Below are 10109 nucleotides of genomic sequence, written 5' to 3' on the forward strand. Positions count from 1 at the left end.
AGGTTCCAGGACCCCGGTTCTTTATCTCTCCCTTTTAAGACCCGGGGCCCCGTGTGGTGCCAAAAACTAGTTTTGATGCTTACCGAAAATGGCCGCAACGATGCTGCGGAGTATGCGGAGAACGTGTTTCGAAACATGTGCCCCGGACCCGGACGTCCGACCTGAAACGTAAACGAACGAACGATTTGCTCGGAACTCTGGCTGGTTTGAAGCAATTTTGAATCGAAAATTGTTAAGCGAATTAAAATGAAGCCCCCCAAAAAAAGACGGGAATTGAAGTTTTCGGCCGTTCGTTTCAACTCGACTCGAACTCGAATTCTTGACGCAAGACGCCTCTCTTCTGTCGCCGGCTGACGGCCGAGTGTCGTCGTCGTGGCGCAACGGAATATTCATTTAATTTCAATTTGTTTAGCCAAACCCACACCGGCCCGGCGGCGGTCCTAAGAAACATCGAAAAGGCCGTACCAGGCAACATCCCTGTTTTCGCGATCCAAATTCCAGCCCAGGCGGAGCGGGAAATAAATCCAATGACGCGACCGTGCGCAGGATGAACATTAAAATGTTGTCCAAGGCGTGGGCCCGCTCCGAAGAGACGACAGCGAAATGGAACTGCAGGGGCCCTAGAAACCGGACACGTGGCCGTCGTGGGCTCCAGATGGTTCTGCTTTGAAGAACTCTTGAGAGGGCAACAGGCTGGGCCGTCCCGGAAGTTTGCTCGAATCTCTTACTGGCGAGAACCTTCAAGACACAAACGGAAGCTGCGAAAGGTCTCCAAATCGCGGCCACTTTCGGGCGCACCCAGCATAAAACAAGCGAAACGAAAATAATTATGGAACCGTAATATCCGTTCCGTCGCATAATACACTCTCGGAAACTAATAAAAGGCGGGGGGTGGCCAGTGCGCCAGTCCGTCACCCGAAACTTAATCAAAAGCGGGGAGGCGGGTGGCCACTGCAAAACGGCCATTGACACCTGCCACAAACAAACTCTGGGGGGGATGGGGGCCAAGAGGACAGCAAGACACCGGCAATAAAGCTGCATTAGGATCATAAAACTAAATTAAATAAAACCGAACCGAGAACCGGTGTGCGCCAGGACCTCTTGAAACGAGGTCCTTCCCCGCCGAAACGCATCCCGAACGTTACAGCCGCTCCGGAGGACGCCGGCGGTACTTTGCCTTTGGAGTTGTGTCCGCCGACCGCCCGGCTACCGATGACATCTTCAAGAAGTCGGAAAATTTATTATCTTCCCTTTCGGGGTGCTTTTGCGCAACGGCACGGCACTCGTTTGGCCAGCCCGAAATTATTGTCCTTCGCTCGGGCGTATGTGTGGGAAAGAGAGACGGAGCCAGAGAGAGAGGGAGAGAGAGCAGCGAAGCGGCCAACCATCGCACCACACTCTTATGGGCGGATAAGGATTAAGGAGCCAGTTGGCAGGACGTTTAGCACGGGGCCAAAAGGACCACTTGCGGGCGCGGTCAGCGCAAGGAGCAAGTCAGATTGTTGTTTTAAGGCGCATCTCGGTCTCTTCTTTTTTGCGGGGTGTCCGGGTCAAAGGTTTCCGAGTCCAACCGGCATCCTTCGCTAAGCTGATGTTGGAATGGCTCGAGTTCGGTACACATGTTCCGGCGATGCACAGACTGTCGAACCGACACGTAATGAAGCAAACCGGGACCTCGCTCGATCGACAGCACAGCTGCGGACGGTGGAATTTATAGCGGATAGTTGGTTCCTGCGCTGCTGCTGCAGCAGGTTTCCCCTAAGACGACACCCAACTGACAGACCACGTGGGTTCTTTGGCCGCTGGCTTTTCTCCGGTGGCATTAATTTTCCTGTGTTCGTACGCTCGATGGAATAAGTTTTCCACGTTTGGGGAAGTTTTCCCGGCGTCAAGCAAATGCGCTGCAATTTTGTTGCATCCTTCTGTGCGGCACAGGATCCTTCACCGATGGGACCTTTCGGAGCAATTAAGTGTCTGATATGGGGCGTCGGGCTCCACGTGAAATTATCTGCACAACACGTGCACCAGATTTCTGCTCCTGCCAACTAATGAGAACGGATTATTAAAGTGATCCTACAGTCAGTAAATGGTTGGTTTGGTTGAATTTATCACAACGATAGCAACAGATGCGTCGATTCGTAAATGTATTCCCCGAATGCGTCGGGACCTCCGGACCACCGTTCTGATCCTCTTCCAGGAATGCGCCTCATCCCGGCATCCGGCATGCGTAACGAATGCGACTTACCTTGCCCGGGGCGCTTTGACACGTCCCCGGTCGTCCCCGGGCCGACCTCCCGAGGAGCGGTTCGAAGACACAGCAAGATGAAGAAATAAAATCCCGCCGGAGAGGACCACCCGATCGGGCGGGGGCCGAAAAAGGATCCCGATCGACCACCGGCCGGTCTCGCGTGTGGCCGAAAGGTTTTTGTCAACCGTGGCCTTCAGCAGCACCGAGGCCCCCGAGGCCCGGCTGATTAGGAGCGTGTCCTGTTTTACATTTTCACTCATTCCCACCCGGAATGGAGGGTCCCTCTGGTAGGTCTGGCAGGGTGCAAACAAACACAACACAATTTTTCACGCACATCATTTCCCGAACCCGAGCGACGGATGTGCATCGCCGACCGAAAAAAACGAACGGACCCGAGACACCCAGGGAAATAATCTCGTTACTCGGGCCCGCCTCGGAGAAGCCTCGGGGCCAAGGATCAGGCAGGGCGTCCAGCTGCACCGCGGCCCGGCCCAGGCTCCCGGGAGCGCTCTAATTAGGCGGAACGGAAGCGAATGATTTCTCCCGTTCCACTTGATTTCGCTCGCCGAAAAAGGACGAACGGTGCGCGTGTGTGAGAGGTCCCAGCCGAAGAACCCCTAAGCGCACACAAAAAACCAGAACCATCGGACAACAAGATCCCACCAGGGCGGATGCAGGATTTGCAAACTGCAGCCGTGCAGCTAATGGGGCAGGATGCTGGCCCTTTCTCCCGAACCGGGGACCAATTTTCGGGACGAACTGAAAAATCAACATCCACCCGTGTTTGATTTGTTAATATGCTTTATGCGCCTTATTAGGGTTCGCGCTCCTACGCCGCCCGCGGCCAGCAAGGCGCTTTCGCTTCCTTCGATCGGCTGCCTTAATAAAGGGGATTTGGGACCTTCGTTGGCCTCTGCGCGAGCACTCGGTTGAGACCGGATCGGTGGTGAACCAATATTGACTCATCTGTTTCCTGGCCGTCGGCGGAACACAATTTTCGGCTCCGTTGAAAGTCTCCCAAGAAACTCCTTTTTTTCTCCTTCGCCACCGGCGTTCGGGTTCGGGTTTGGTAGCAAGTTTTGCTGCTTGTTAAACAGCATCCAATATTCATACATCCCAACAGCATCGTAAACATAAATCTGGGAACGAAGGCGAACGATCAATGGCGAAAGAGGCGAAAGATTTAGCTTGAGGATCATTATTAATCGCTTCACTATCTCCGTAGCAAAAATTCATCGATGGATTTAAATGAATAGTAAACGCAACTACCGTTAGTGTTGATTTTAATACCATCTACACTGTTGTATGTAATTAAACTAAACCAATGTTAAAATTTTAAACAGGATTTGAATTGATTGAACGATTTGTCGGATTCATCAATGCCCCAGTCTTGTGAAGTTATTATATCACTTGAAACAAACTATGAAAGAATTTAATGTACTAGACTGTTCCATAAGTTTTGCGGTTCGATAAGAAAAACACATTTTTATGATTTGAAATACACTTTATTATTAAGTATAGTTTTCCTGAATCGTTTATACACTTGTTCCTACGAGATTTCTATTTACGAATTCTATTTGGAACTGTCGGAAAAACTGAATTGACAGATTGAAATTAAACTTACAATACGTTCATATGAAGAGTGTACCAATATAACTAAAATAGGTTAGCAGCAGCGCCCTCTGTTATTGAAGCTCAAAACATAAGCCTGGTACAGTGCTTGTCATAATGACAGCCTCACCCGTTTTTTTCAGACTGAGGTTAAGATAAAACGCTGAACCTATTTTTCGTAGATGAAGAACCAACTAGTTTTGCAAGAGAAATAATATCCATTGTTTGGTTTGGAGAAATAAAAATTATTTTAGCTTAGGGAGCCAAAAAGCGATAAAACGGCTGTTTCAAAATGATGGCCTCACTTGTAAAAGTCAGTCCCAGTCCAGGCCTACTAACAGTAGTTGAATTGTTAAGTACATGAGCCTTTTTCATCTCAGTAGTCTCGCATATTTCCTGCAGTCAACTAGCCATTTTCATCGAAAATGGGTCGTGGAACTCAATTGAAAAAATTGAAATTGGGGAAAAGGGGAAAATTGAAGCATTCCATAGTGTTGGGAAGTCAAATCGTGAAATAGCCTCACTAAAACGATCTCCAAAGGTTGTCAATAATTACATGAAAGATCCATCGGAACATGGGACTCGGAAGTCATCTGGACGGCCAAAACTACTTTCCCCTCGCGATGAACGAAGAGTAGTTAAAGCTGCGTCTAACAGTACGAAAAGTTGTCGACGTATTAAGAATGAATTGCACATGAATGTCAGCTATGCCACAATCTGGAGAACTCTTAGTGCCTCTGTAAGCATTGCCAGAGAATCAATGAGAAAAGTTCCAACAAAGAAAACACCCCACAAAGCAGCAATATAGCAATTTGCGAACGAGCATAAGTCATGGAAAGATGAATGGAATTAGGTAAGCTAACGATACATTAAGTTTTCCAATATTTGAGTATTTTTTAAATGTCAGGTCGTTTGGAGTGATGAAACGAAATTCCATCTCTATAGGTGCAACTATTTATATTGCAAGGAGCAACACATGATTTTTGCATGGATTATTCTAAATTATAAAAAATGTTTCCAGAAAGGCATATGGTCCGAAAACAAGTAACTCAATACCAATGCCTCGTTACAGCATGAAAGGGATTTTGTTTTCAAAAACCTTCAACCAAAACTAATGATATTTTTAGAAACATTAAAATCAAACATCCTCCCTGGCCTGGTTCCAACCCTCTAAATCCCTTCTGTTGCACTCCACGGGCTCTACTGCGTTCCAGGAAACGGTCGGCATACGCATAAATATTTACCCAGCACCGGTCACGGGTCAGCTTCCCTCCCAAAGCGTCACACGCCCCCAAAGCTCACCTTCGAGCCCTTCCCGTGGCGAGTGTTAACGAACGTACGGAGCGGCCGAAGTGCGAACAGGTACGACGTTCACACCGCCGCCAGCGGCGAAAGGATACCCTACTCGGAGGAGGTTAATTTTGCATTTTGCTCCTCCGGAGATGCCTCCGGCGTAATTAACCTTCAACCGACCCAAATCCTCTGTTTATCCTCTCCCGCGAGGACCTCCCGAGGGGAAGCGTCAAGCCGGGCCAACCGGTTACCGGAGTGTGCTCGGATACCCGGAAAAAGGACTCACCCCCGGGTGGGGGTGTTGAGGCGTGCCGTGCCGATGCAAATTAAAAGGCGGCCCGTGGCCGGCGTAAGGCACATCGAATCGCTCGAATGTCCTTCCCCGGCGTCCTGCACAATTTACATGCTTCACCGTGAAGACCTGACCTTCACCTGAACGAACCGTTGCGATCCATCCTGGCGGAGCTGCTTGCTGCTGAATTATTCAGCCGTCCCGGCAATCCGGCCAGCGCAAGGACGATTCACCGCACACCGCGGGTCAAACACATACATCGAACGGGGGCTCAAAAAAAATGCTAATGTCAAGAGTCATCCGGCGGAAAAGTTTCCTTCTCCCCAGCGGGACCCATCTTTCACCGGGGAAGGACCTCTCGCTGGCGCTGGCAAGGACCCAAACGGCGGAATTAATGGCATATTAATTTACATTGTCAAGTGTGTTTTGAATAATCGCCCTAATTGGTATCATTCTTCGTCGATGAAAGTATGTGATGTTTATGCAGAGCAGGGACCCATTATGCGGTCGTTGATGAGCCACACCGACGGGGCCGTGGCGATGCTGTAACAGGATGCCAGCGGGAGCAGGGCCGTGCCGCGCGAAGGAAGGCAGGAAGTTTATCGTTTGTTTATGCGAATGAGCTGCCCTGTGTAATTGCCTTTTCATGATGCTGATGGTGCACACAGTGAGGGCCCGCTGCTCTCTCTCGAGAGTGCTCTGGCGGAAGGACAGGAAAGTACGTCAAGTAGATCGTGTGAACTCGTCAGCCAAGATGCTGACGTCGTCCTTTGGAGGCTCTTGAAACCGGGAGCCACGCCATGTGGGCGACCGTCTCTAGCAAGTGGGTCAATGGGTCCAACGATGGGTCCATGTGGCTCCCGAATGTAAGTGTCCCCCCGGCGACCGACGACCGGCGATTTGAGCGCTGACGACGTCTAATGTGCCTCTAACGAGAGAATGGTTCCCGGCCAGCCACGACTACAACGACTTTTGAGCCTCGGCGATTCCGGGCTGTGTCTGGGTTCTGGAGCGGGACGCGACTGTATTAAAGTCACGTTGGGCCACACGCTGCTTTAAAGTGCCCGAAACGTTCCCTCAACACAGCGCAGTACGCCACGCCGACCGACCTCGGAAGGCTAATAAGATATTCAGATATTCAAGCCACTTAAGATCGGGGATAATGTGGATCTAATTTACTTCATCTTGTACCATTTCTTCCCAGCGTATTTCGAGCCGTATTTGTAAGTGGACTTTTTGAAGTGCCGAAAACTTCCCTCAGGCTTATTAAAGCTTTTAATTGAAGACAATTTAATGAACTGTGAACAGCTCAGCTTTAAAGCCTCTCGAACACATTCCCCGGAACGCACTTTCTGCCTCACGGCGAAAAGAATGTTTCAAACTAATCGATAGTCCAAGGCGGAAAAGACAATACTCGCTCCTAGCGAGCCAGTGTCTAGCGAAGCGGTCCAACCCGAGGCGAAACATGATCCCCTTTATGTTGTCCCAAAGCACCAAAACAGCATCGACCATTTTATTTGCAAGTTGTCATCGCAGCATCGAGAACCTTTCGGAACCAAGGGGCCAAGAGACCGGCCGGCATCGTTTAAGTGGGCCAAAGTGCGTGTTGCGCGCGTGTTGGGTCCTTTCGTCCCACTCGAAGAATCACCAACCGGAACGGAGAGTTTCCGGAACCGAGGCGGAAGCCAAAGAGAGAAAGAAAAATACCGAGCGCAAATATGTGCGTGAAGAAAAGTCGCCAGCCGAAGGAGTGGAAACTTCTAAACACTTTCGACTGGCGTCGTGCCGAAGTTCTATTTATACGGCCCTCCGCCACGAGGGCAAAGCAACAAACAGGAGCAGCTTAGATCCGGCCGCTATTGAGCTATGCAAATATGGAGCTCCCCATTTTTGTGAACCTAATTCGCCGGGTACACGGTCTTTGGAAGCCGCCACTTCGGAAAAGTCAACGTCGCCGAGGTGACACACCTCGGTCATGCTGCTTCTGTTGTTTGCTCGGAGTCCGAATTGGAATTGGATCCACTTCCATGTGGGAACGACTAAAATTGACTCCCTCTTTGACGGCAGTGAGAAGGTGCCGAGCAATCATCATCAAGCAACAGCAGCATAAAGCCCGGCAGACCGGAAGTGCTGATGAGCTGAAATAGAGTCGAATGAATAAACATTTGTGTCCGGAGCCCCCCCGAGATCATAAACCGATCCGGGGCCGACAGATCCTCAAGAGAGCGCAAAGAAAAACAACACGCGGGGGCATGCATATTTAGCAATAGAGCCAGAAGTGGGAATGAAGAAAAACAATCGAAAGAAAGCGAGGCCCGTCGTCATGTGGTGGCCTGGCTGGTTCGGAGCACATTTTATTTTCACATACGACCGCTCTCATCTGCAATTGAAAGGCGAGCCCGGCGACTGGCCACCGTTTTGTTGTTCTAGCAACCTCCGCACGGGAGGTTGGAGAGATGCAACTCTTGGCGATGCACCAACGGAAGGGGCCTCGAAGAAGCTGACGAGAAGATCCCGTGTTGTGGCCCCCGAGCGACTGTGTTGTGTTGAGGCGTTCCGTGTTCAATATTCAAATTGATCTAATCAAAACAAGGAAGCTGCCCGCTTTGGGAAGATTCGTTTTTTCGTTTTCTGTGTCCGAGTGGAAAGGAGCCAAACACCACAAAAAAGCACCTCCGAACCGGGTATGGTCCCATCTTGAGCCCGGCCAATGTTTGACGAATGTTGGCCCTCGGAGTTCATTGAATGGATGATGAGCTTACGGGGAGTACATTCAACAGGTAATAGTTATGTAAATCTTCCGCTTCATGCATCGTGGCGCATCGATTTCCATTGACCCCCGGCGCACTGCATAAAACCCGAGAGGTTTCCCACTTCAAGCGTGGATCGCGATACATTCCAAACTCGATCGTCTTCAGATCGACACAATAAGGTGCTTATTGATTTTCTAAGGCTTGGAAGGCTCTCCTGAACATAAATTGTTAATCAAATCGTTCGGCAGGCCCTTTATTCGTCGGAGCAGAGTTTAAATTGGGCAAATTTAACGGAAACGGAATCGGAAAACCCCGGCCCGGCAGAAAATTCGGTGCGGGATAAAACGGTCAAACAAATTTGGCCATTTTTTCGCATCACCGAAAGTCTCAGATCCCCGCCAATCGCTGCTAAACGATATTCCGGGCCCCACCGGAAAAGGGATAACCGCTCGTGCTCGGACGGTCCAGCTATCCCTTTAGGAAAATCTGATTCCCATCACCGGTGGAGGGCACGGCCCGAAAAGCTGACCTCTCACGTCCGGACAAAAGGGACACCGTCACCGCTTGGCTTGGCCTGTGCGGTCCATTTGCGATTCCACCGGCACCCGGGGAATTGATGGTGAAAATTTGAATATTTATTGTTTTTCTTGTTGCTGGCCGGAAAGTGTGACTGGAGCACATCAAAAGTGGTCCACCCGGTTTGAACCCGCGAGCCCTTTTTCCGTTGACCCTTGCGAAACGTGCAAGTCATCGCGACACTCCAGGACCTCCGGGAAGTCCCGTCCCGGAAGGCACTCTTAAAGAAGTGTGTACCGTTTCTATTAACTCCATGTGGCGGCCATTCGAGCGGCCAAGTCCGGCGGCTCGATGAAGTGGAAAATCCGCCAACCGGTCTAGTAGCGGGTCCCGAGTTGGGTCACCCGTTTTGCATATGTATTCGTTAGCTTGCTGTTTTTATTTTGTGCCCCGTAACGCACCGCCGGATGGATGAGAATCCACATTAAAAACCGCACACACTTGGCCCGGGGACCGGCCCGACTCTCCCCGGAGGTCACGCCCGGGAAGATGGAAATATTCCTACGTCGGTTCCTTCGGCCAGGGATTGGCCAGACGGACCGATTTTCGGTTTCGCACCGGAAACCCCGGACCGGATCGACCTCGGATCGGCTTCTCGGGGCCACCCGTTCCGTTGTGCTGTGTCTATTAAATCAATATTCATAATAGGATCGGCCCCTTATTTCGCATAATCCATTTTGGGGCCAATTTTTGCTTCCGTTTGCAGACCAGACCAGGCCCATTCAGGAGATGGGACATCTCCGGGCAGGAAGGATGTGTTGCATCAATACACGACGGCGGAACGACCATATTAGCCAAGCCGCCGACAGCTTACGCCAGCAAGCTCTTGGTTCCTTGGTTCCGTGGGCGATTAGGAACAGTTGGGCCCTCGAACCGTGGGCGAACCGCACCGTGTTCCCACGGATTTCGGCAGCGGCTCAAGGGATTCAATAAGGCATCTTTTGGGCCGGTAGAATGTCTCCTTTTCGGTGGCACTCGGTTGTATGATTTTTCCCTGCGCATATTACGCTTAGCAAGCGATTTTCGGTCCGCAACCGGCGACCGGATTCGGTATGCAAACGGCGTCGCCAGACACACACATCCGTGCCCCGTGCCTCCGGAAAGCGAGAAGCAGGGATGGTCTTATTTTTGGCCAGCATCAGCAACCGGATCCGAAGGATGTTTCTTTCCACCGGATGGGTTTTCAATTGGCCAGGGATTGGGATTCGCAGTTGGATTAATTTCTCAACGGAAATGGGAGACGCGATATTTGACGACGTATGGAAGAGACCGCCATCCGCCAAAAAGGACTGGATTCATCGCAACCAAGGCGAACTATTCACTGTGAACGTGTGTT

This window comes from Anopheles bellator, chromosome 1 (assembly GCF_943735745.2).
Source record: "Anopheles bellator chromosome 1, idAnoBellAS_SP24_06.2, whole genome shotgun sequence".
NCBI lineage: Eukaryota > Metazoa > Arthropoda > Insecta > Diptera > Culicidae > Anopheles > Anopheles bellator.